Genomic DNA, 22,851 nt, shown 5'->3' with positions numbered 1-22,851 from the left:
TGGCCATGCTAAATTGCCCCTTAATTTAAAAAAATAACAAAATGATTGTGTGCTCTAAATTTAAAAGAAAAAAGATGGGTGTAGGAGTGTCGGCGTAGTGTGTCTGTTTAGGGGCGGCATGGTGGCGCAGTGCTTAGCACTGTTCCCTCACGGCGTCGAAGACTAGAGTTCGATCCAGGACCCAGGTCATTGTCCATGAGGAGTTTGCACATTTTCCTCAGTGTTTGCGTGGGTCTCACCCTCACAACCCAAAGATGTACAGGCTAGGTGGATTGGCCACATCAAATTGCCAATAAATTGGAACATAAAATGAATTGGGTACTCTAAATTTATTTTTAAACAATATAGTGTGTGAGTGTGTGGTGATGCATGTGGGATGGGGTGCGTGCGTGGGGATGGGGTTGGGGAGCATGTCCCCATGAAGATTAACCTGACCTCACCCCCAAATAAACCTCCAAACATGCCTCTCAATAAACTGCTCATGACGCTAAAAAACCTCTCCTAGAGACAACAACCAATATCTTCGTGACTCCAAAAACCTCCTCATCAATCTTTCTATTTCTGTGTCAGAAAAGTTAATTGTTTCCTTGCTGAACAAAGATGGACAGACAAAGTTTTGAGAGAGAAAGTCTTCATTCCGGAAAACGGTCCATCGTTTGACTGACAGGTAGATAAGGGGCGGTTCACTTCCTTTTAAGGCCAATATGCAAATAACACAGCGGACGTTTTAGGCAATGTGTTTCTTATAGAGAGGTATATTCGACAATTTGTCAAAATCATACAACAGAACTAGTCTAATTCGGTAGAGATAATTGTAAGTAAAGTGACAGTTTGGCCGTGTAAATGCAGTCAGTGTGAGTGAAAGATGTGATGTGTGGTGTGGACTGGGAGGGTGTACTGTTTTTAAAGCATACTTACCTGGCAGGGGTGAAACCATGATCAACAAGGTGGTTCGCCCAGGACGAGGCTAGCCCATTGCACTTCGGGTGTGCTGACGCCTGCGATGTCCCCAAATGCGGGATACTCGACTGCGAAATTTGTGATAGTGGGGGACTGCGTACGGAACTAAAATAGATTGATCCTTTTCTGGTCGAGCAACATGTTGGAAAGATCGCTCTAAAAACCTCTCCCGGAGCCAACAACAGGAGAGCATGGTAACACAGTGGTTAGCACAGAACATACAGTGCAGAATGAGGCCGTTCAGCCCATCCAGTCTGCACCGTCTCACTTCAGCCCTCACTTCTATCCTATCCCCTTAACCCATTAACCTCTCCTAAACTTTTTTCGACAATGAGGGCAGTTTAGCATAGCCAGTCCACATAACCTGCACTTCTTTGCACTGTGGGAGGACACCGCAGCACCTGGAGGAAACCCACGCAGACTCCGCACAGACAGTGACCCAGCGGCGAATCGAATCTGGCACCCTGGTGCTGTGAAGCCACGGTGCTATCCACTTCTGCTACCGTGCTGCCCTGCAGTTGCTTCACAGCTCCACGATCCCAGGTCCCATTCCCGGCTCTGTGGACTCTGCACATTCTCTGCGTGGCTTTCCTCCGGTTGCTCCCACAAGTCCCCAAAGGCATGCTGATAGGTAATTTGGACATTCTCAATTCTCCCGCTCTGTACCCGAACAGGCGCCGGATTGTGGCGACTAGTTGTTTTTCACAGTCACTTCATTGCAGTGTTAATGTAACCCTACTTGTGACGATAATCATTGTTATTATTACAATCAACATTTATGTGACTCGCAAATCCTCCTCATCAATTTCTTTCTATCCCCGTTGAGGAAATGTTAACTCTGTGTCGGGTGTGTGTGTGTCAGAGGTGTGTGTGTGCGTTGGGGTGATAGTGATTATCAAGAATGAGTGTGCGTGTGTTTTTCGTGGGGGGCTGGTGTGCTGGGTCTGTGCGTGTCAGATGGGTGTGTGCGAAAATGGCACATGGTGCAGTGGTTAGCACTGGGACAACGGCGCTGAGGACCCGGGTTTGAATCCTGGCCCAGGGTCACTGTCCGTGTGGAGTTTGCACATTCTCGCCGTGTCTGCGTGGGTTTCACCCCCACAACCCCAAGATGTGCAGGTTAGGTGGATTGGCCATGCTAAATTGCCCCTTAATTTAAAAAAATAACAAAATGATTGGGTGCTCCAAATTTAATAGAAAAAAGATGGGTGTAGGAGGGTCGGGGTAGTGTGTCTGTTTAGGGGCGGCATGGTGGCGCAGTGCTTAGCACTGTTCCCTCACGGCGTCGAAGACTAGAGTTCGATCCAGGACCCAGGTCATTGTCCATGAGGAGTTTGCACATTTTCCTCAGTGTTTGCGTGGGTCTCACCCTCACAACCCAAAGATGTACAGGCTAGGTGGATTGGCCACATCAAATTGCCAATAAATTGGAACATAAAATGAATTGGGTACTCTAAATTTATTTTTAAACAATATAGTGTGTGAGTGTGTGGTGATGCATGTGGGATGGGGTGCGTGCGTGGGGATGGGGGTGGGGAGCATGTCCCCATGAAGATTAACCTGACCCCACCCCCAAATAAACCTGCAAACATGCCTCTCAATAAACTGCCCATGACGCTAAAAAACCTCTCCTAGAGACAACAACCAATATCTTCGTGACTCCAAAAACCTCCTCATCAATCTTTCTATTTCCGTGTCAGAAAAGTTAATTGTTTCCTTGCTGAACAAAGATGGACAGACAAAGTTTTGAGAGAGAAAGTCTTCATTCCGGAAAACGGTCCATCGTTTGACTGACAGGTAGATAAGGGGCGGTTCACTTCCTTTTAAGGCCAATATGCAAATAGCATAGCGGACGTTTTAGGCAATGTGTTTCTTATAGAGAGGTATGTTCGACAATTTGTCAAAATCATTCAACAGAACTAGTCTAATTCGGTAGAGATAATTGTAAGTAAAGTGACAGTTTGGCCGTGTAAATGCAGTAAGTGTGAGTGAAAGATGTGATGTGTGGTGTGGACTGGGAGGGTGTACTGTTTTTAAGCATACTTACCTGGCAGGGGTGAAACCATGATCAAAAAGGTGGTTCGCCCAGGACGAGGCTAGCCCATTGCACTTCGGGTGTGCTGACGCCTGCGATGTCCCCAAATGCGGGATACTCGACTGCAAAATTTGTGGTAGTGGGGGACTGCGTTCGCGCTCTCCCCTGATTTACGAAACAAAAATAGATTGATCCTTTTCAGATCGAGCAACCTGTTGGAAGCATCGCCCTGAAAACCTCTCCAGGAGCCAACAACAGGGTAGCATGGTAACACAGTGGTTAGCATAGAACATGCAGTTCAGAATGAGGCCGTTCAGCCCATCCAGTCTGCACCGACCCACTTCAGCCCTCACTTCTATCCTATCCCATTAACCTCTCCTAAACTTTTTTCGACAATGAGGGCAGGTTAGCATGGCCAGTCCACATAACCTGCACTTCTTTGCACTGTGGGAGGACACCGCAGCACCTGGAGGAAACCCACGCAGACTCCGCACAGACAGTGACCCAGCGGCGAATCGAATCTGGCACCCTGGTGCTGTGAAGCCACGGTGCTATCCACTTCTGCTACCGTGCTGCCCTGCAGTTGCTTCACAGCTCCACGATCCCAGGTCCCATTCCCGGCTCTGTGGACTCTGCACATTCTCCACGTGTCTGCGTGGCTTTCCTCCGGTTGCTCCCACAAGTCCCCAAAGGCATGCTGATAGGTAATTTGGACATTCTCAATTCTCCCGCTCTGTACCCGAACAGGCGCCGGATTGTGGCGACTAGTTGTTTTTCACAGTAACTTCATTGCAGTGTTAATGTAAGCCTACTTGTGACGATAATCATTGTTTTTATTACAATCAACATCTTTGTGACTCTCAAATCCTCCTCATCAATTTCTTTCTATCCCCGTTGCAGAAATGTTAACTCAGTGTCGGGTGTGTGTGTTGGGTGATTGTGAGTATCAAGAATGAGTGTGTGTGTGTTTTTCGTGGGGGGCTGGTGTGCTGGGACTGTGCGTGTCAGATGGGTGTGTGCGAAAGTGGCACATGGTGCAGTGGTTAGCACTGGGACAACGGCGCTGAGAACCCGGGTTTGAATCCTGGCCCAGGGTCACTGTCCGTGTGGAGTTTGCACATTCTCGCCGTGTCTGCGTGGGTTTCACCCCCACAACCCAAAGATGTGCAGGTTAGGTGGATTGGCCATGCTAAATTGCCCCTTAATTTAAAAAAATAACAAAATGATTGGGTGCTCTAAATTTAAAAGAAAAAAGATGGGTGCAGGAGGGTCGGGGTAGTGTGTCTGTTTAGGGGCAGCATGGTGGCGCAGTGCTTAGCACTGTTCCCTCACGGCGTCGAAGACCAGAGTTCGATCCAGGCCCCGGGCCATTGTCCATGAGGAGTTTGCACATTTTCCTCAGTGTTTGCGTGGGTCTCACCCTCACAACCCAAAGATGTACAGGCTAGGTGGATTGGCCACATCAAATTGCCAATAAATTGGAACATAAAATGAATTGGGTACTCTAAATTTATTTTTAAACAATATAGTGTGTGAGTGTGTGGTGATGCATGTGGGATGGGGTGCGTGCGTGGGGATGGGGGTGGGGAGCATGTCCCCATGAAGATTAACCTGACCCCGCCCCCAAATAAACCTGCAAACATGCCTCTCAATAAACTGCTCATGACGCTAAAAAAACCTCTCCTAGAGACAACAACCAATATCTTCGTGACTCCAAAAACCTCCTCATCAATCTTTCTATTTCTGTGTCAGAAAAGTTAATTGTTTCCTTGCTGAATAAAGATGGACAGACAAAGTTTTGAGAGAGATAGTCTTCATTCCGGAAAACGGCCCATCGTTTGACTGATGGGTAGATAAGGGGCGGTTCACTTCCTTTTCAGGCCAATATGCAAATAGCATAGCGGACGTTTTAGGCAACGTGTTTCTTATAGAGAGGTATATTCGACAATTTGTCAAAATCATACAACAGAACTAGTCTAATTCGGTAGAGATAATTGTAAGTAAAGTGACAGTTTGGCCGTGTAAATGCAGTAAGTGTGAGTGAAAGATGTGATGTGTGGTGTGGACTGGGAGGGTGTACTGTTTTTAAGCATACTTACCTGGCCGGGGTGAAACCATGATCAAAAAGGTGGTTCGCCCAGGACGAGGCTAGCCCATTGCACTTCGGGTGTGCTGACGCCTGCGATGTCCCCAAATGCGGGATACTCGACTGCAAAATTTGTGGTAGTGGGGGACTGCGTTCGCGCTCTCCCCTGATTTACAAAACAAAAATAGATTGATCCTTTTCAGATCGAGCAACCTGTTGGAAGCATCGCCCTAAAAACCTCTCCAGGAGCCAACAACAGGGTAGCATGGTAACACAGTGGTTAGCATAGAACATGCAGTTCAGAATGAGGCCGTTCAGCCCATCCAGTCTGCACCGACCCACTTCAGCCCTCACTTCTATCCTATCCCATTAACCTCTCCTAAACTTTTTTCGACAATGAGGGCAGTTTAGCATGGCCAGTCCACATAACCTGAACTTCTTTGCACTGTGGGAGGACACCGCAGCACCTGGAGGAAACCCACGCAGACTCCGCACAGACAGTGACCCAGCGGCGAATCGAATCTGGCACCCTGGTGCTGTGAAGCCACGGTGCTATCCACTTCTGCTACCGTGCTGCCCTGCAGTTGCTTCACAGCTCCACGATCCCAGGTCCCATTCCCGGCTCTGTGGACTCTGCACATTCTCCACGTGTCTGCGTGGCTTTCCTCCGGTTGCTCCCACAAGTCCCCAAAGGCATGCTGATAGGTAATTTGGACATTCTCAATTCTCCCGCTCTGTACCCGAACAGGCGCCGGATTGTGGCGACTAGTTGTTTTTCACAGTAACTTCATTGCAGTGTTAATGTAAGCCTACTTGTGACGATAATCATTGTTTTTATTACAATCAACATCTTTGTGACTCTCAAATCCTCCTCATCAATTTCTTTCTATCCCCGTTGCAGAAATGTTAACTCAGTGTCGGGTGTGTGTGTTGGGTGCTTGTGAGTATCAAGAATGAGTGTGTGTTTGTTTTTCGTGGGGGGCTGGTGTGCTGGGTCTGTGCGTGTCAGATGGGTGTGTGCGAAAGTGGCACATGGGGCAGTGGTTAGCACTGGGACAACGGCGCTGAGAACCCGGGTTTGAATCCTGGCCCAGGGTCACTGTCCGCGTGGAGTTTGCACATTCTCGCCATGTCTGCGTGGGTTTCACCCCCACAACCCAAAGATGTGCAGGTTAGGTGGATTGGCCATGCTAAATTGCCCCTTAATTTAAAAAAATAACAAAATGATTGGGTGCTCTAAATTTAAAAGAAAAAAGATGGGTGCAGGAGGGTCGGGGTAGTGTGTCTGTTTAGGGGCGGCATGGTGGCGCAGTGCTTAGCACTGTTCCCTCACGGCGTCGAAGACCAGAGTTCGATCCAGGCCCCGGGCCATTGTCCATGAGGAGTTTGCACATTTTCCTCAGTGTTTGCGTGGGTCTCACCCTCACAACCCAAAGATGTACAGGCTAGGTGGATTGGCCACATCAAATTGCCAATAAATTGGAACATAAAATGAATTGGGTACTCTAAATTTATTTTTAAACAATATAGTGTGTGAGTGTGTGGTGATGCATGTGGGATGGGGTGCGTGCGTGGGGATGGGGGTGGGGAGCATGTCCCCATGAAGATTAACCTGACCCCGCCCCCAAATAAACCTGCAAACATGCCTCTCAATAAACTGCTCATGACGCTAAAAAACCTCTCCTAGAGACAACAACCAATATCTTCGTGACTCCAAAAACCTCCTCATCAATCTTTCTATTTCTGTGTCAGAAAAGTTAATTGTTTCCTTGCTGAATAAAGATGGACAGACAAAGTTTTGAGAGAGATAGTCTTCATTCCGGAAAACGGCCCATCGTTTGACTGATAGGTAGATAAGGGGCGGTTCACTTCCTTTTCAGGCCAATATGCAAATAGCATAGCGGACGTTTTAGGCAATGTGTTTCTTATAGAGAGGTATATTCGACAATTTGTCAAAATCATACAACAGAACTAGTCTAATTCGGTAGAGATAATTGTAAGTAAAGTGACAGTTTGGCCGTGTAAATGCAGTAAGTGTGAGTGAAAGATGTGATGTGTGGTGTGGACTGGGAGGGTGTACTGTTTTTAAACATACTTACCTGGCAGGGGTGTAACCATGGTCAAAAGGTGGTTCGCCCAGGACGAGGCTAGCCCATTGCACTTCGGGTGTGCTGACGCCTGCGATGTCCCCAAATGCGGGATACTCGACTGCAAAATTTGTGGTAGTGTGGGACTGCGTTCGCGCTCTCCCCTGATTTACGGAACTAAAATAGATTGATCCTTTTCTGGTCGAGCAACATGTTGGAAAGATCGCTCTTAAAACCTCTCCCGGAGCCAACAACAGGAGAGCATGGTAACACAGTGGTTAGCACAGAACATACAGTGCAGAATGAGGCCGTTCAGCCCATCCAGTCTGCACCGTCTCACTTCAGCCCTCACTTCTATCCTATCCCCTTAACCCATTAACCTCTCCTAAACTTTTTTCGACAATGAGGGCAGTTTAGCATAGCCAGTCCACATAACCAGCACCTCTTTGCACTGTGGGAGGACACCGCAGCACCTGGAGGAAACCCACGCAGACTCCGCACAGACAGTGACCCAGCAGCGAATCGAATCTGGCACCGTGGCGCTGTGAAGCCACCGTGCTATCCACTTCTGCTACCCTGCTGCCCTGCTGTTGCTTCACAGCTCCACGATCCCAGGTCCCATTCCCGGCTCTGTGGACTCTGCACATTCTCTGCGTGGCTTTCCTCCGGTTGCTCCCACAAGTCCCCAAAGGCATGCTGATAGGTAATTTGGACATTCTCAATTCTCCCGCTCTGTACCCGAACAGGCGCCGGATTTTGGCGACTAGTTGTTTTTCACAGTCACTTCATTGCAGTGTTAATGTAAGCCTACTTGTGACGATAATCATTGTTATTATTACAATCAACATTTATGTGACTCGCAAATCCTCCTCATCAATTTCTTTCTATCCCCGTTGAGGAAATGTTAACTCTGTGTCGGGTGTGTGTGTGTCAGAGGTGTGTGTGTGCGTTGGGGTGATTGTGAGTATCAAGAATGAGTGTGCGTGTGTTTTTCGTGGGGGACTGGTGTGCTGGGTCTGTGCGTGTCAGATGGGTGTGTGCGAAAATGGCACATGGTGCAGTGGTTAGCACTGGGACAACGGCGCTGAGGACCCGGGTTTGAAACCTGGCCCAGGGTCACTGTCCGTGTGGAGTTTGCACATTCTCGCCGTGTCTGCGTGGGTTTCACCCCCACAACCCAAAGATGTGCAGGTTAGGTGGATTGGCCATGCTAAATTGCCCCTTAATTTAAAAAAATAACAAAATGATTGGGTTCTCTAAATTTAAAAGAAAAAAGATGGGTGTAGGAGTGTCGGGGTAGTGTGTCTGTTTAGGGGCGGCATGGTGGCGCAGTGCTTAGCACTGTTCCCTCACGGCGTCGAAGACCAGAGTTCGATCCAGGACCCAGGTCATTGTCCATGAGGAGTTTGCACATTTTCCTCAGTGTTTGCGTGGGTCTCACCCTCACAACTCAAAGATGTACAGGCTAGGTGGATTGGCCACATCAAATTGCCAATAAATTGAAACATAAAATGAATTGGGTACTCTAAATTTATTTTTAAACAATATAGTGTGTGAGTGTGTGGTGATGCATGTGGGATGGGGTGCGTGCGTGGGGATGGGGGTGGGGAGCATCTCCCCATGAAGATTAACCTGACCCCACCCCCAAATAAACCTGCAAACATGCCTCTCAATAAACTGCTCATGACGCTAAAAAACCTCTCCTAGAGACAACAACCAATATCTTCGTGACTCCAAAAACCTCCTCATCAATCTTTCTATTTCCGTGTCAGAAAAGTTAATTGTTTCCTTGCTGAACAAAGATGGACAGACAAAGTTTTGAGAGAGAAAGTCTTCATTCCGGAAAACGGTCCATCGTTTGACTGACAGGTAGATAAGGGGCGGTTCACTTCCTTTTAAGGCCAATATGCAAATAGCATAGCGGACGTTTTAGGCAATGTGTTTCTTATAGAGAGGTATGTTCGACAATTTGTCAAAATCATACAACAGAACTAGTCTAATTCGGTAGAGATAATTGTAAGTAAAGTGACAGTTTGGCCGTGTAAATGCAGTAAGTGTGAGTGAAAGATGTGATGTGTGGTGTGGACTGGGAGGGTGTACTGTTTTTAAGCATACTTACCTGGCAGGGGTGAAACCATGATCAAAAAGGTGGTTCGCCCAGGACGAGGCTAGCCCATTGCACTTCGGGTGTGCTGACGCCTGCGATGTCCCCAAATGCGGGATACTCGACTGCAAAATTTGTGGTAGTGGGGTACTGCGTTCGCGCTCTCCCCTGATTTACGAAACGAAAATAGATTGATCCTTTTCAGATCGAGCAACCTGTTGGAAGCATCGCCCTAAAAACCTCTCCAGGAGCCAACAACAGGGTAGCATGGTAACACAGTGGTTAGCATAGAACATGCAGTTCAGAATGAGGCCGTTCAGCCCATCCAGTCTGCACCGACCCACTTCAGCCCTCACTTCTATCCTATCCCATTAACCTCTCCTAAACTTTTTTCGACAATGAGGGCAGTTTAGCATAGCCAGTCCACATAACCAGCACCTCTTTGCACTGTGGGAGGACACCGCAGCACCTGGAGGAAACCCACGCAGACTCCGCACAGACAGTGACCCAGCAGCGAATCGAATCTGGCACCGTGGCACTGTGAAGCCACGGTGCTATCCACTTCTGCTACCGTGCTGCCCTGCAGTTGCTTCACAGCTCCACGATCCCAGGTCCCATTCCCGGCTCTGTGGACTCTGCACATTCTCCACGTGTCTGCGTGGCTTTCCTCCGGTTGCTCCCACAAGTCCCCAAAGGCATGCTGATAGGTAATTTGGACATTCTCAATTCTCCCGCTCTGTACCCGAACAGGCGCCGGATTGTGGCGACTAGTTGTTTTTCACAGTAACTTCATTGCAGTGTTAATGTAAGCCTACTTGTGACGATAATCATTGTTTTTATTACAATCAACATCTTTGTGACTCTCAAATCCTCCTCATCAATTTCTTTCTATCCCCGTTGCAGAAATGTTAACTCAGTGTCGGGTGTGTGTGTTGGGTGATTGTGAGTATCAAGAATGAGTGTGTGTGTGTTTTTCGTGGGGGGCTGGTGTGCTGGGTCTGTGCGTGTCAGATGGGTGTGTGCGAAAGTGGCACATGGTGCAGTGGTTAGCACTGGGACAACGGCGCTGAGGACCCGGGTTTGAATCCTGGCCCAGGCTCACTGTCCGTGTGGAGTTTGCACATTCTCGCCGTGTCTGCGTGGGTTTCACCCCCACAACCCAAAGATGTGCAGGTTAGGTGGATTGGCTATGCTAAATTGCCCCTTAATTTAAAAAAATAACAAAATGATTGGGTGCTCTAAATTTAAAAGAAAAAAGATGGGTGCAGGAGGGTCGGGGTAGTGTGTCTGTTTAGGGGCGGCATGGTGGCGCAGTGCTTAGCACTGTTCCCTCACGGCGTCGAAGACCAGAGTTCGATCCAGGCCCCGGGTCATTGTCCATGAGGAGTTTGCACATTTCCCTCAGTGTTTGCGTGGGTCTCACCCTCACAACCCAAAGATGTACAGGCTAGGTGGATTGGCCACATCAAATTGCCAATAAATTGGAACATAAAATTAATTGGGTACTCTAAATTTATTTTTAAACAATATAGTGTGTGAGTGTGTGGTGATGCATGTGGGATGGGGTGCGTGCGTGGGGATGGGGGTGGGGAGCATGTCCCCATGAAGATTAACCTGACCCCGCCCCCAAATAAACCTGCAAACATGCCTCTCAATAAACTGCTCATGACGCTAAAAAACCTCTCCTAGAGACAACAACCAATATCTTCGTGACTCCAAAAACCTCCTCATCAATCTTTCTATTTCTGTGTCAGAAAAGTTAATTGTTTCCTTGCTGAATAAAGATGGACAGACAAAGTTTTGAGAGAGATAGTCTTCATTCCGGAAAACGGTCCATCGTTTGACTGATAGGTAGATAAGGGGCGGTTCACTTCCTTTTCAGGCCAATATGCAAATAGCATAGCGGACGTTTTAGGCAATGTGTTTCTTATAGAGAGGTATATTCGACAATTTGTCAAAATCATACAACAGAACTAGTCAAATTCGGTAGAGATAATTGTAAGTAAAGTGACAGTTTGGCCGTGTAAATGCAGTAAGTGTGAGTGAAAGATGTGATGTGTGGTGTGGACTGGGAGGGTGTACTGTTTTTAAGCATACTTACCTGGCAGGGGTGAAACCATGATCAACAAGGTGGTTCGCCCAGGACGAGGCTAGCCCATTGCACTTCGGGTGTGCTGACGCCTGCGATGTCCCCAAATGCGGGATACTCGACTGCAAAATTTGTGGTAGTGGGGGACTGCGTTCGCGCTCTCCCCTGATTTACGGAACTAAAATAGATTGATCCTTTTCTGGTCGAGCAACATGTTGGAAAGATCGCTCTAAAAACCTCTCCCGGAGCCAACAACAGGAGAGCATGGTAACACAGTGGTTAGCACAGAACATACAGTGCAGAATGAGGCCGTTCAGCCCATCCAGTCTGCACCGTCTCACTTCAGCCCTCACTTCTATCCTATCCCCTTAACCCATTAACCTCTCCTAAACTTTTTTCGACAATGAGGGCAGTTTAGCATAGCCAGTCCACATAACCAGCACCTCTTTGCACTGTGGGAGGACACCGCAGCACCTGGAGGAAACCCACGCAGACTCCGCACAGACAGTGACCCAGCAGCGAATCGAATCTGGCACCGTGGCGCTGTGAAGCCACCGTGCTATCCACTTCTGCTACCCTGCTGCCCTGCTGTTGCTTCACAGCTCCACGATCCCAGGTCCCATTCCCGGCTCTGTGGACTCTGCACATTCTCTGCGTGGCTTTCCTTCGGTTGCTCCCACAAGTCCCCAAAGGCATGCTGATAGGTAATTTGGACATTCTCAATTCTCCCGCTCTGTACCCGAACAGGCGCCGGATTTTGGCGACTAGTTGTTTTTCACAGTCACTTCATTGCAGTGTTAATGTAAGCCTACTTGTGACGATAATCATTGTTATTATTACAATCAACATTTATGTGACTCGCAAATCCTCCTCATCAATTTCTTTCTATCCCGTTGAGGAAATGTTAACTCTGTGCCGGGTGTGTGTGTGTCAGAGATGTGTGTGTGCGTTGGGGTGATTGTGATTATCAAGAATGAGTGTGCTTGTGTTTTTCGTGGGGGCTGGTGTGCTGGGTCTGTGCGTGTCAGATGGGTGTGTGCGAAAATGGCACATGGTGCAGTGGTTAGCACTGGGACAACGGCGCTGAGGACCCGGGTTTGAATCCTGGCCCAGGGTCACTGTCCGTGTGGAGTTTGCACATTCTCGCCGTGTCTGCGTGGGTTTCACCCCCACAACCCAAAGATGTGCAGGTTAGGTGGATTGGCCATGCTAAATTGCCCCTTAATTTAAAAAAATAACAAAATGATTGGGTGCTCTAAATTTAAAAGAAAAAAGATGGGTGTAGGAGTGTCGGGGTAGTGTGTCTGTTTAGGGGCGGCATGGTGGCGCAGTGCTTAGCACTGTTCCCTCACGGCGTCGAAGACTAGAGTTCGATCCAGGACCCAGGTCATTGTCCATGAGGAGTTTGCACATTTTCCTCAGTGTTTGCGTGGGTCTCACCCTCACAACCCAAAGATGTACAGGCTAGGTGGATTGGCCACATCAAATTGCCAATAAATTGGAACATAAAATGAATTGGGTACTCTAAATTTATTTTTAAACAATATAGTGTGTGAGTGTGTGGTGATGCATGTGGGATGGGGTGCGTGCGTGGTGATGGGGGTGGGGAGCATGTCCCCATGAAGATTAACCTGACCCCACCCCCAAATAAACCTGCAAACATGCCTCTCAATAAACTGCCCATGACGCTAAAAAACCTCTCCTAGAGACAACAACCAATATCTTCGTGACTCCAAAAACCTCCTCATCAATCTTTCTATTTCCGTGTCAGAAAAGTTAATTGTTTCCTTGCTGAACAAAGATGGACAGACAAAGTTTTGAGAGAGAAAGTCTTCATTCCGGAAAACGGTCCATCGTTTGACTGACAGGTAGATAAGGGGCGGTTCACTTCCTTTTAAGGCCAATATGCAAATAGCATAGCGGACGTTTTAGGCAATGTGTTTCTTATAGAGAGGTATGTTCGACAATTTGTCAAAATCATTCAACAGAACTAGTCTAATTCGGTAGAGATAATTGTAAGTAAAGTGACAGTTTGGCCGTGTAAATGCAGTAAGTGTGAGTGAAAGATGTGATGTGTGGTGTGGACTGGGAGGGTGTACTGTTTTTAAGCATACTTACCTGGCAGGAGTGAAACCATGATAAAAAAGGTGGTTCGCCCAGGACGAGGCTAGCCCATTGCACTTCGGGTGTGCTGACGCCTGCGATGTCCCCAAATGCGGGATACTCGACTGCAAAATTTGTGGTAGTGGGGGACTGCGTTCGCGCTCTCCCCTGATTTACGAAACAAAAATAGATTGATCCTTTTCAGATCGAGCAACCTGTTGGAAGCATCGCCCTAAAAACCTCTCCAGGAGCCAACAACAGGGTAGCATGGTAACACAGTGGTTAGCATAGAACATGCAGTTCCGAATGAGGCCGTTCAGCCCATCCAGTCTGCACCGACCCACTTCAGCCCTCACTTCTATCCTATCCCATTAACCTCTCCTAAACTTTTTTCGACAATGAGGGCAGTTTAGCATGGCCAGTCCACATAACCTGCACTTCTTTGCACTGTGGGAGGACACCGCAGCACCTGGAGGAAACCCACGCAGACTCCGCACAGACAGTGACCCAGCGGCGAATCGAATCTGGCACCCTGGTGCTGTGAAGCCACGGTGCTATCCACTTCTGCTACCGTGCTGCCCTGCAGTTGCTTCACAGCTCCACGATCCCAGGTCCCATTCCCGGCTCTGTGGACTCTGCACATTCTCCACGTGTCTGCGTGGCTTTCCTCCGGTTGCTCCCACAAGTCCCCAAAGGCATGCTGATAGGTAATTTGGACATTCTCAATTCTCCCGCTCTGTACCCGAACAGGCGCCGGATTGTGGCGACTAGTTGTTTTTCACAGTAACTTCATTGCAGTGTTAATGTAAGCCTACTTGTGACGATAATCATTGTTTTTATTACAATCAACATCTTTGTGACTCTCAAATCCTCCTCATCAATTTCTTTCTATCCCCGTTGCAGAAATGTTAACTCAGTGTCGGGTGTGTGTGTTGGGTGATTGTGAGTATCAAGAATGAGTGTGTGTGTGTTTTTCGTGGGGGGCTGGTGTGCTGGGTCTGTGCGTGTCAGATGGGTGTGTGCGAAAGTGGCACATGGTGCAATGGTTAGCACTGGGACAACGGCGCTGAGGACCCGGGTTTGAATCCTGGCCCAGGGTCACTGTCCGTGTGGAGTTTGCACATTCTCGCCGTGTCTGCGTGGGTTTCACCCCCACAACCCAAAGATGTGCAGGTTAGGTGGATTGGCCATGCTAAATTGCCCCTTAATTTAAAAAAATAACAAAATGATTGGGTGCTCTAAATTTAAAAGAAAAAAGATGGGTGCAGGAGGGTCGGGGTAGTGTGTCTGTTTAGGGGCGGCATGGTGGCGCAGTGCTTAGCACTGTTCCCTCACGGCGTCGAAGACCAGAGTTCGATCCAGGCCCCGGGTCATTGTCCATGAGGAGTTTGCACATTTCCCTCAGTGTTTGCGTGGGTCTCACCCTCACAACCCAAAGATGTACAGGCTAGGTGGATTGGCCACATCAAATTGCCAATAAATTGGAACATAAAATGAATTGGGTACTCTAAATTTATTTTTAAACAATATAGTGTGTGAGTGTGTGGTGATGCATGTGGGATGGGGTGCGTGCGTGGGGATGGGGGTGGGGAGCATGTCCCCATGAAGATTAACCTGACCCCGCCCCCAAATAAACCTGCAAACATGCCTCTCAATAAACTGCTCATGACGCTAACAAACCTCTCCTAGAGACAACAACTAATATCTTCGTGACTCCAAAAACCTCCTCATCAATCTTTCTATTTCTGTGTCAGAAAAGTTAATTGTTTCCTTGCTGAATAAAGATGGACAGACAAAGTTTTGAGAGAGATAGTCTTCATTCCGGAAAACGGCCCATCGTTTGACTGATAGGTAGATAAGGGGCGGTTCACTTCCTTTTCAGGCCAATATGCAAATAGCATAGCGGACGTTTTAGGCAATGTGTTTCTTATAGAGAGGTATATTCGACAATTTGTCAAAATCATACAACAGAACTAGTCTAATTCGGTAGAGATAATTGTAAGTAAAGTGACAGTTTGGCCGTGTAAATGCAGTAAGTGTGAGTGAAAGATGTGATGTGTGGTGTGGACTGGGAGGGTGTACTGTTTTTAAGCATACTTACCTGGCAGGGGTGAAACCATGGTCAACAAGGTGGTTCGCCCAGGACGAGGCTAGCCCAGTGCACTTCGGGTGGGCTGACGCCTTCGATGTCCCCAAATGCGGGATACTCGACTGCAAAATTTGTGGTAGTGGGGGACTGCGTTCGCGCTCTCCCCTGATTTACGGAACTAAAATAGATTGATCCTTTTCTGGTCGAGCAACATGTTGGAAAGATCGCTCTAAAAACCTCTCCCGGAGCCAACAACAGGAGAGCATGGTAACACAGTGGTTAGCACAGAACATACAGTGCAGAATGAGGCCGTTCAGCCCATCCAGTCTGCACCGTCTCACTTCAGCCCTCACTTCTATCCTATCCCCTTAACCCATTAACCTCTCCTAAACTTTTTTCGACAATGAGGGCAGTTTAGCATAGCCAGTCCACATAACCAGCACCTCTTTGCACTATGGGAGGACACCGCAGCACCTGGAGGAAACCCACGCAGACTCCGCACAGACAGTGACCCAGCAGCGAATCGAATCTGGCACCGTGGCGCTGTGAAGCCACCGTGCTATCCACTTCTGCTACCCTGCTGCCCTGCTGTTGCTTCACAGCTCCACGATCCCAGGTCCCATTCCCGGCTCTGTGGACTCTGCACATTCTCTGCGTGGCTTTCCTCCGGTTGCTCCCACAAGTCCCCAAAGGCATGCTGATAGGTAATTTGGACATTCTCAATTCTCCCGCTCTGTACCCGAACAGGCGCCGGATTTTGGCGACTAGCTTTTTTTCACAGTCACTTCATTGCAGTGTTAATGTAAGCCTACTTGTGACGATAATCATTGTTATTATTACAATCAACATTTATGTGACTCGCAAATCCTCCTCATCAGTTTCTTTCTATCCCCGTTGAGGAAATGTTAACTCTGTGTCGGGTGTGTGTGTGTCAGAGGTGTGTGTGTGCGTTGGGGTGATTGTGAGTATCAAGAATGAGTGTGCGTGTGTTTTTCGTGGGGGGCTGGTGTGCTGGGTCTGTGCGTGTCAGATGGGTGTGTGCGAAAATGGCACATGGTGCAGTGGTTAGCACTGGGACAACGGCGCTGAGGACCCGGGTTTGAATCCTGGCCCAGGGTCACTGTCCGTGTGGAGTTTGCACATTCTCGCCGTGTCTGCGTGGGTTTCACCCCCACAACCCAAAGATGTGCAGGTTAGGTGGATTGGCCATGCTAAATTGCCCCTTAATTTAAAAAAATAACAAAATGATTGGGTGCTCTAAATTTAAAAGAAAAAAGATGGGTGTAGGAGTGTCGGGGTAGTGTGTCTGTTTAGGGGCGGCATGGTGGCGCAGTGCTTAGCACTGTTCCCTCACGGCGTCGAAGACTAGAGTTCGATCCAGGACCCAGGTCATTGTCCATGAGGAGTTTGCACATTTTCCTCAGTGTTTGCGTGGGTCTCACCCTCACAACCCAAAGATGTACAGGCTAGGTGGATTGGCCACATCAAATTGCCAATAAATTGGAACATAAAATGAATTGGGTACTCTAAATTTATTTTTAAACAATATAGTGTGTGAGTGTGTGGTGATGCATGTGGGATGGGGTGCGTGCGTGGGGATGGGGGTGGGGAGCATGTCCCCATGAAGATTAACCTGACCCCACCCCCAAATAAACCTACAGACATGCCTCTCAATAAACTGCTCATGACGCTAAAAAACCTCTCCTAGAGACAACAACCAATATCTTCGTGACTCCAAAAACCTCCTCATCAATCTTTCTATTTCCGTGTCAGAAAAGTTAATTGTTTCCTTGCTGAACAAAGATGGACAGACAAAGTTTTGAGAGAGAAAGTCTTCATTCCGGAAAACGGTCCATCGGTTGACTGACAGGTAGATAAGGGGCGGTTCACTTCCTTTTAAGGCCAATATGCAAATAGCATAGCGGACGTTTTAGGCAATGTGTTTCTTATAGAGAGGTATGTTCGACAATTTGTCAAAATCATACAACAGAACTAGTCTAATTCGGTAGAGATAATTGTAAGTAAAGTGACAGTTTGGCCGTGTAAATGCAGTAAGTGTGAGTGAAAGATGTGATGTGTGGTGTGGACTGGGAGGGTGTACTGTTTTTAAGCATACTTACCTGGCAGGGGTGAAACCATGATCAAAAAGGTGGTTCGCCCAGGACGAAGCTAGCCCATTGCACTTCGGGTGTGCTGACGCCTGCGATGTCCCCAAATGCGGGATACTCGACTGCAAAATTTGTGGTAGTGGGGGACTGCGTTCGCGCTCTCCCCTGATTTACGAAACAAAAATAGATTGATCCTTTTCAGATCGAGCAACCTGTTGGAAGCATCGCCCTAAAAACCTCTCCAGGAGCCAACAACAGGGTAGCATGGTAACACAGTGGTTAGCATAGAACATGCAGTTCAGAATGAGGCCGTTCAGCCCATCCAGTCTGCACCGACCCACTTCAGCCCTCACTTCTATCCTATCCCATTAACCTCTCCTAAACTTTTTTCGACAATGAGGGCAGTTTAGCATGGCCAGTCCACATAACCTGCACTTCGTTGCACTGTGGGAGGACACCGCAGCACCTGGAGGAAACCCACGCAGACTCCGCACAGACAGTGACCCAGCGGCGAATCGAATCTGGCACCCTGGTGCTGTGAAGCCACGGTGCTATCCACTTCTGCTACCGTGCTACCCTGCAGTTGCTTCACAGCTCCACGATCCCAGGTCCCATTCCCGGCTCTGTGGACTCTGCACATTCTCCACGTGTCTGCGTGGCTTTCCCCCGGTTGCTCCCACAAGTCCCCAAAGGCATGCTGATAGGTAATTTGGACATTCTCAATTCTCCCGCTCTGTACCCGAACAGGCGCCGGATTGTGGCGACTAGTTGTTTTTCACAGTAACTTCATTGCAGTGTTAATGTAAGCCTACTTGTGACGATAATCATTGTTTTTATTACAATCAACATCTTTGTGACTCTCAAATCCTCCTCATCAATTTCTTTCTATCCCCGTTGCAGAAATGTTAACTCAGTGTCGGGTGTGTGTGTTGGGTGATTGTGAGTATCAAGAATGAGTGTGTGTGTGTTTTTCGTGGGGGGCTGGTGTGCTGGGTCTGTGCGTGTCAGATGGGTGTGTGCGAAAGTGGCACATGGTGCAGTGGTTAGCACTGGGACAACGGCGCTGAGGACCCGGGTTTGAATCCTGGCCCAGGGTCACTGTCCGTGTGGAGTTTGCACATTCTCGCCGTGTCTGCGTGGGTTTCACCCCCACAACCCAAAGATGTGCAGGTTAGGTGGATTGGCCATGCTAAATTGCCCCTTAATTTAAAAAAATAACAAAATGATTGGGTGCTCTAAATTTAAAAGAAAAAAGATGGGTGCAGGAGGGTCGGGGTAGTGTGTCTGTTTAGGGGCGGCATGGTGGCGCAGTGCTTAGCACTGTTCCCTCACGACGTCGAAGACCAGAGTTCGATCCAGGCCCCGGGTCATTGTCCATGAGGAGTTTGCACATTTTCCTCAGTGTTTGCGTGGGTCTCACCCTCACAACCCAAAGATGTACAGGCTAGGTGGATTGGCCACATCAAATTGCCAATAAATTGGAACATAAAATGAATTGGGTACTCTAAATTTATTTTTAAACAATATAGTGTGTGAGTGTGTGGTGATGCATGTGGGATGGGGTGCGTGCGTGGGGATGGGGGTGGGGAGCATGTCCCCATGAAGATTAACCTGACCCCGCCCCCAAATAAACCTGCAAACATGCCTCTCAATAAACTGCTCATGACGCTAAAAAACCTCTCCTAGAGACAACAACCAATATCTTCGTGACTCCAAAAACCTCCTCATCAATCTTTCTATTTCTGTGTCAGAAAAGTTAATTGTTTCCTTGCTGAATAAAGATGGACAGACAAAGTTTTGAGAGAGATAGTCTTCATTCCGGAAAACGGTCCATCGTTTGACTGATAGGTAGATAAGGGGCGGTTCACTTCCTTTTCAGGCCAATATGCAAATAGCATAGCGGACGTTTTAGGCAATGTGTTTCTTATAGAGAGGTATATTCGACAATTTGTCAAAATCATACAACAGAACTAGTCTAATTCGGTAGAGATAATTGTAAGTAAAGTGACAGTTTGGCCGTGTAAATGCAGTAAGTGTGAGTGAAAGATGTGATGTGTGGTGTGGACTGGGAGGGTGTACTGTTTTTAAGCATACTTACCTGGCAGGGGTGAAACCATGATCAGAAAGGTGGTTCGCCCAGGACGAGGCTATCCCATTGCACTTCGGGTGTGCTGACGCCTGCGATGTCCCCAAATGCGGGATACTCGACTGCAAAATTTGTGGTAGTGGGGGACTGCGTTCGCGCTCTCCCCTGATTTACGAAACAAAAATAGATTGATCCTTTTCAGATCGAGCAACCTGTTGGAAGCATCGCCCTAAAAACCTCTCCAGGAGCCAACAACAGGGTAGCATGGTAACACAGTGGTTAGCATAGAACATGCAGTTCAGAATGAGGCCGTTCAGCCCATCCAGTCTGCACCGACCCACTTCAGCCCTCACTTCTATCCTATCCCATTAACCTCTCCTAAACTTTTTTCGACAATGAGGGCAGTTTAGCATGGCCAGTCCACATAACCTGCACTTCTTTGCACTGTGGGAGGACACCGCAGCACCTGGAGGAAACCCACGCAGACTCCGCACAGACAGTGACCCAGCGGCGAATCGAATCTGGCACCCTGGTGCTGTGAAGCCACGGTGCTATCCACTTCTGCTACCGTGCTGCCCTGCAGTTGCTTCACAGCTCCACGATCCCAGGTCCCATTCCCGGCTCTGTGGACTCTGCACATTCTCCACGTGTCTGCGTGGCTTTCCCCCGGTTGCTCCCACAAGTCCCCAAAGGCATGCTGATAGGTAATTTGGACATTCTCAATTCTCCCGCTCTGTACCCGAACAGGCGCCGGATTGTGGCGACTAGTTGTTTTTCACAGTAACTTCATTGCAGTGTTAATGTAAGCCTACTTGTGACGATAATCATTGTTTTTATTACAATCAACATCTTTGTGACTCTCAAATCCTCCTCATCAATTTCTTTCTATCCCCGTTGCAGAAATGTTAACTCAGTGTCGGGTGTGTGTGTTGGGTGATTGTGAGTATCAAGAATGAGTGTGTGTGTGTTTTTCGTGGGGGGCTGGTGTGCTGGGTCTGTGCGTGTCAGATGGGTGTGTGCGAAAGTGGCACATGGTGCAGTGGTTAGCACTGGGACAACGGCGCTGAGAACCCGGGTTTGAATCCTGGCCCAGGGTCACTGTCCGTGTGGAGTTTGCACATTCTCGCCGTGTCTGCGTGGGTTTCACCCCCACAACCCAAAAGATGTGCAGGTTAGGTGGATTGGCCATGCTAAATTGCCCCTTAATTTAAAAAAATAACAAAATGATTGGGTGCTCTAAATTTAAAAGAAAAAAGATGGGTGCAGGAGGGTCGGGGTAGTGTGTCTGTTTAGGGGCGGCATGGTGGCGCAGTGCTTAGCACTGTTCCCTCACGACGTCGAAGACCAGAGTTCGATCCAGGCCCCGGGTCATTGTCCATGAGGAGTTTGCACATTTTCCTCAGTGTTTGCGTGGGTCTCACCCTCACAACCCAAAGATGTACAGGCTAGGTGGATTGGCCACATCAAATTGCCAATAAATTGGAACATAAAATGAATTGGGTACTCTAAATTTATTTTTAAACAATATAGTGTGTGAGTGTGTGGTGATGCATGTGGGATGGGGTGCGTGCGTGGGGATGGGGGTGGGGAGCATGTCCCCATGAAGATTAACCTGACCCCGCCCCCAAATAAACCTGCAAACATGCCTCTCAATAAACTGCTCATGACGCTAAAAAACCTCTCCTAGAGACAACAACCAATATCTTCGTGACTCCAAAAACCTCCTCATCAATCTTTCTATTTCTGTGTCAGAAAAGTTAATTATTTCCTTGCTGAATAAAGATGGACAGACAAAGTTTTGAGAGAGATAGTCTTCATTCCGGAAAACGGTCCATCGTTTGACTGATAGGTAGATAAGGGGCGGTTCACTTCCTTTTCAGGCCAATATGCAAATAGCATAGCGGACGTTTTAGGCAATGTGTTTCTTATAGAGAGGTATATTCGACAATTTGTCAAAATCACACAACAGAACTAGTCTAATTCGGTAGAGATAATTGTAAGTAAAGTGACAGTTTGGCCGTGTAAATGCAGTAAGTGTGAGTGAAAGATGTGATGTGTGGTGTGGACTGGGAGGGTGCACTGTTTTTAAGCATACTTACCTGGCAGGGGTGAAACCATGATCAACAAGGTGGTTCGCCCAGGACGAGACTAGCCCATTGCACTTCGGGTGTGCTGACGCCTGCGATGTCCCCAAATGCGGGATACTCGACTGCAAAATTTGTGGTAGTGGGGGACTGCGTTCGCGCTCTCCCCTGATTTACGGAACTAAAATAGATTGATCCTTTTCTGGTCGAGCAACATGTTGGAAAGATCGCTCTAAAAACCTCTCCCGGAGCCAACAACAGGAGAGCATGGTAACACAGTGGTTAGCACAGAACATACAGTGCAGAATGAGGCCGTTCAGCCCATCCAGTCTGCACCGTCTCACTTCAGCCCTCACTTCTATCCTATCCCCTTAACCCATTAACCTCTCCTAAACTTTTTTCGACAATGAGGGCAGTTTAGCATAGCCAGTCCACATAACCAGCACCTCTTTGCACTGTGGGAGGACACCGCAGCACCTGGAGGAAACCCACGCAGACTCCGCACAGACAGTGACCCAGCAGCGAATCGAATCTGGCACCGTGGCGCTGTGAAGCCACCGTGCTATCCACTTTTGCTACCCTGCTGCCCTGCTGTTGCTTCACAGCTCCACGATCCCAGGTCCCATTCCCGGCTCTGTGGACTCTGCACATTCTCTGCATGGCTTTCCTCCGGTTGCTCCCACAAGTCCCCAAAGGCATGCTGATAGGTAATTTGGACATTCTCAATTCTACCGCTCTGTACCCGAACAGGCGCCGGATTTTGGCGACTAGTTGTTTTTCACAGTCACTTCATTGCAGTGTTAATGTAAGCCTACTTGTGACGATAATCATTGTTATTATTACAATCAACATTTATGTGACTCGCAAATCCTCCTCATCAATTTCTTTCTAACCCCGTTGAGGAAATGTTAACTCTGTGTCGGGTGTGTGTGTGTCAGAGGTGTGTGTGTGCGTTGGGGTGATTGTGAGTATCAAGAATGAGTGTGCGTGTGTTTTTCGTGGGGGGCTGGTGTGCTGGGT

At 48.2% G+C, this 22,851-nt stretch overlaps 10 non-coding genes and 1 pseudogene across 10 annotated transcripts; all 11 read left to right on the top strand.

Moving 5' to 3' along the window:
* The first annotated feature begins 910 nt into the window (after positions 1 to 910).
* LOC140406802 (U1 spliceosomal RNA) lies at positions 911 to 1,086 on the top strand (annotated as a pseudogene).
* Positions 1,087 to 2,999: 1,913 nt separating this feature from the next.
* Positions 3,000 to 3,163, top strand: LOC140406803 (U1 spliceosomal RNA). The gene has a single exon (XR_011939313.1). It is a non-coding gene; the product is annotated as a U1 spliceosomal RNA (small nuclear RNA).
* Positions 3,164 to 5,086: 1,923 nt separating this feature from the next.
* Positions 5,087 to 5,250, top strand: LOC140406783 (U1 spliceosomal RNA). The gene has a single exon (XR_011939297.1). It is a non-coding gene; the product is annotated as a U1 spliceosomal RNA (small nuclear RNA).
* Positions 5,251 to 7,172: 1,922 nt separating this feature from the next.
* LOC140406799 (U1 spliceosomal RNA) lies at positions 7,173 to 7,335 on the top strand. Its single transcript, XR_011939311.1, has one exon. It is a non-coding gene; the product is annotated as a U1 spliceosomal RNA (small nuclear RNA).
* Positions 7,336 to 9,279: 1,944 nt separating this feature from the next.
* LOC140406781 (U1 spliceosomal RNA) lies at positions 9,280 to 9,443 on the top strand. The gene has a single exon (XR_011939295.1). It is a non-coding gene; the product is annotated as a U1 spliceosomal RNA (small nuclear RNA).
* Positions 9,444 to 11,365: 1,922 nt separating this feature from the next.
* Positions 11,366 to 11,529, top strand: LOC140406775 (U1 spliceosomal RNA). Its single transcript, XR_011939289.1, has one exon. It is a non-coding gene; the product is annotated as a U1 spliceosomal RNA (small nuclear RNA).
* A 1,942-nt stretch (positions 11,530 to 13,471) lies between these two features.
* LOC140406797 (U1 spliceosomal RNA) lies at positions 13,472 to 13,635 on the top strand. Its single transcript, XR_011939309.1, has one exon. It is a non-coding gene; the product is annotated as a U1 spliceosomal RNA (small nuclear RNA).
* A 1,922-nt stretch (positions 13,636 to 15,557) lies between these two features.
* Positions 15,558 to 15,721, top strand: LOC140406798 (U1 spliceosomal RNA). Its single transcript, XR_011939310.1, has one exon. It is a non-coding gene; the product is annotated as a U1 spliceosomal RNA (small nuclear RNA).
* A 1,944-nt stretch (positions 15,722 to 17,665) lies between these two features.
* LOC140406767 (U1 spliceosomal RNA) lies at positions 17,666 to 17,829 on the top strand. The gene has a single exon (XR_011939282.1). It is a non-coding gene; the product is annotated as a U1 spliceosomal RNA (small nuclear RNA).
* Positions 17,830 to 19,751: 1,922 nt separating this feature from the next.
* On the top strand, positions 19,752 to 19,915 carry LOC140406776 (U1 spliceosomal RNA). The gene has a single exon (XR_011939290.1). It is a non-coding gene; the product is annotated as a U1 spliceosomal RNA (small nuclear RNA).
* A 1,923-nt stretch (positions 19,916 to 21,838) lies between these two features.
* LOC140406791 (U1 spliceosomal RNA) lies at positions 21,839 to 22,002 on the top strand. Its single transcript, XR_011939303.1, has one exon. It is a non-coding gene; the product is annotated as a U1 spliceosomal RNA (small nuclear RNA).
* The last annotated feature ends 849 nt before the right edge of the window (positions 22,003 to 22,851 follow it).

Source organism: Scyliorhinus torazame, unplaced genomic scaffold (assembly GCF_047496885.1).
Source record: "Scyliorhinus torazame isolate Kashiwa2021f unplaced genomic scaffold, sScyTor2.1 scaffold_864, whole genome shotgun sequence".
NCBI classification, from domain to species: Eukaryota; Metazoa; Chordata; class Chondrichthyes; order Carcharhiniformes; family Scyliorhinidae; genus Scyliorhinus; species Scyliorhinus torazame.
This window is presented reverse-complemented; position numbering and strand designations above follow the sequence as displayed.